The sequence below is a fragment of the Meleagris gallopavo genome, chromosome Z (assembly GCF_000146605.3).
Source record: "Meleagris gallopavo isolate NT-WF06-2002-E0010 breed Aviagen turkey brand Nicholas breeding stock chromosome Z, Turkey_5.1, whole genome shotgun sequence".
NCBI lineage: Eukaryota > Metazoa > Chordata > Aves > Galliformes > Phasianidae > Meleagris > Meleagris gallopavo.
In genome coordinates, this window is record NC_015041.2 from 36,265,741 (window position 1) to 36,269,043 (window position 3,303).

A 3,303-nucleotide genomic window follows, 5' to 3' on the forward strand; every position below is an offset into this window, starting at 1 on the left:
GAAAGAGGGAAAGAGGGAAAGAGGGAAAGAGGGAAAGAGGGAAAGAGAAAGGAAGAAAATTACAGTTACAGAAAAGATTTAATGTAAGCAATCTGTGTCTCTCAGCTCTACATTAACGAACAGAGCTTTATATCCTACTACTGTATCTTTGATAGCATTCAAGATGTTATCTAACCCAAAGCTAGTGATCATTTGGTGATTACAGAAGGGGCTGAAAGCAAATAAAACACCATTATTCTAATAAAGAGACATCTTTCAAATATCATGTTAGGAGAAAATAAGTGTGAAAACCATATTGAGGGCTTAAAAATGAATTAGGCATGGTAGGGAAAGCCCTCAGAACTATCTGTAGCTTGAAAACATTCATGGTTTTTTTTAGATTACTGTTGAAATAAGAAGGAAAATCCTGCAAATTCAAAAAGTAAATGGTATGGAGAAAAAACTACTGCACTATCACACAAGCCACGGTAACTGGCAAATCTGCAGGTAACCTCATGAGAGATCATAGGGATGAAAGCTTCTGTGGGCTTTTTCTTCTTATGTCTGATGGCATTATTGTCTTAAAGAGATTGAAAATTTTCTGTAAAACATCCAACATTGCTATGTCCTTCCTGCCTTGTAGGAAGGACAACTAAACTCAAACTAAACTCAATGTCCCATGAAGGAAAATGAAGGAGTTACATTACCTGGACAAAGTGAAATATAATGTTTGTCATTTTAAATGGTCTTTCTCTTCTTAATAGTATTCTTACAACTAAGCAGGGGATAACGTTTTGCACTTTCAGAATATGCTTCCACTTAGAAAACTTGACAGAAGAGATAGCTTGTATTAAATGGTTAAGAAAAACTCCTCAGTAAGAAAAATACTCAAATGTCCTGACAGACGCAGAATTTGTTTCTGCTTGAAATGGGGATGCAGAAAGAACCTAGTTAGTAAAAGCCTACAGAAGACCCTAAAACTTTGAGCAAAATTTTTATGTCAGTGAAGTGACATGAAACTTTGCCTGTGAAAAAGAAAGTTAATGGCAGAAGAGCCAAACTCTGGTAATTTGTGGCAGCTGCAGAAAAGCAGTAATGAACTCTCCCCTGTGCAAAGAGTATCAGAGCAAAGAAAGCTCACAACTAGTCAACAGCTAAGTTTATAACAGAAATGTTGTCCTTGTAGCACGGCAGCATTCAACAGAAGTATATTTAAACACTCAGAATGCACAGGAGACTGGGCAAGGTAGTTTGAAGCCAACTTGAAGCCTCTTCCTAGACTCCTCCTCCAGAGAGCAGCAAATAATATAAAACAAGTCTCCTGCTGCCTGCTAAATAGATGTACTTTTTCTGCAACACAATCCCACATTGCAGTTTGAAATACTAGAAAGAATATACCATGCATTCCATTAATCTCTAGAAGTGTTACAGGGCACCTTCACCTACAGAAGGAAAAAGGATTTTCTTTTCCAGGCCCCGTTTCTCAATTAGAAAATAAGCCACAACAAACATTTGAGGCAAGAGGGATGGAGAAAACATGCACAACGCTTTCTTCTCCAATTTAAGTTTAAAATATACCATAATCATAATGTTCCTACAAAAACCAATACAGAGATATGCAAACATTTAGAAAGGCCTTTGTCTTATAGATTTTACGGCAGTGGAGAAACACAAAAGAGAACCACAGATTCCTTCATTCTGTAAATTCTCATCCTGAAAAACAAGACAGTCAGTGGATTGTATCAGCTTAGAAAATGAGATTGTCAAGCCCAACAATTCCTCAGTTCCTTGAAATTAAAATTACTTTCTAACTCTTACTCAAGTGGATACAGTAACAACATATCTTCCCAGAACAGAAATCAATTTTCAGAACTTCTCTTCAACGCTGAACTAGTCTGAATAAAATCAGGATTATAATAGCTCTAAGCCTTTTCTCTGCAATTGGTCCTTTATCAGATAAGGAGCAGCTAGTGTAGGGAAATGCCCAAGGGATTGTCAGAACATCGTACCATTGCAAACTTTCCTTTCTTACTAAAAAAAGATTCACAGTTAAAATCATTTTGAAGGATTTTATCACTTGGAATAGTACTGACTGTAAAATCCATTGCAATAGAGCTATTAATTTGGCTGATTACATGTTAACAGTACATAAAAGATGATGGCAAAGAAAGAATAAAACTTACTTTAATTATGTCAAATGCTGAAACCTTCCACTGCTTGACCTAGATCCCCATGAAAGAACTTCCACACACAGCGTGCAAGGTTTTTTGTGGTAACAGGTTTTATGTTTTCAAGATTTTGGTTGCCTTTAACTAAGAGAAACTATCAAATGTGCATTAAACAGTAAGGAGCTCTTAGTTGAAAACCAAACCTCCCACAGCCTGTCCGAATCAAAGAGGGAGGTGGGACATGGAACTCAGTGCATCTATTTTTAAGCAAGGCCTTCTATATCACTTAATTTGGCTTTATATACAAAAAGCTTACAGGAATGATAAGCCTAAGAAAAATTACACATTTATATTATCATTTCCTTCATTGGCAGAAAATCTGAAATAACAGAGAAAAAATATTTTTAAAAATACAGTGAAAACTTTGATATAAGTTCTAGAAGTGTTTGATTCCTCTTCTTTTTTAACAACCTGCTTTTCAATCAGCATAAATACTAACTTCTGCAGAGACCTGTATTGGCAGGTTTTTTGTTTTGTTTTGTTTTTCTATTAAACATGGAGTTTAGACAGGTACCAAAAACACATGCTTAAGTTACCTTCATAACCTTGAGGATACAATATGGCAGAAAACTTCCTCTCTCTCCCTTTGATGTTGTAGATTCTCTGAACTACATTATCTCACCAACATTTAGAATTCATTTTAAAATATATATTTATATATTATACTCCAGCTACCTTCATTTAACTACCACTAAAAAAGGACCTCTGGAGGACATATGCTACATATGCTGCTGATTTCATATATCTCTTTCCTTACTAAGTAAATCAGATATTCATCCACATAACTGCCTGAGCATGTTTAAGGCAGACCACTACTCTGTGGTTTTATTTTATGTATAAGAGATTGCTAATCTGTCATAGACCTCCAACTGTGAGTCTTCCCCATCACATTTAATTAGTTGTAGTATAACACCAGGCAAGAGGGATTTTCATCAGCTAATTATGATAATTCTTCAAATTCTGTTATTAATTCCTCATAGAGCCAATGATAAAGAACATAGGACACTCAGGCTTGTGCCCAAAGACTCACTTGAAATTTTCTTCTTTCAATGTACATGTATTTACAAACCTCATATTTAGTTAAACTCTTTTTTTT

The 3,303-nt window shown here is 35.3% G+C and overlaps 1 protein-coding gene across 1 annotated transcript in view; it reads right to left on the reverse strand.

The window, feature by feature from the left end:
* The window catches only part of LOC104915099 (FERM domain-containing protein 3), a 106,656-nt gene that overhangs the window by 87,919 nt on the left and 15,434 nt on the right, over positions 1-3,303 (reverse strand). The gene's annotated exons all lie outside the window — the stretch shown is intronic.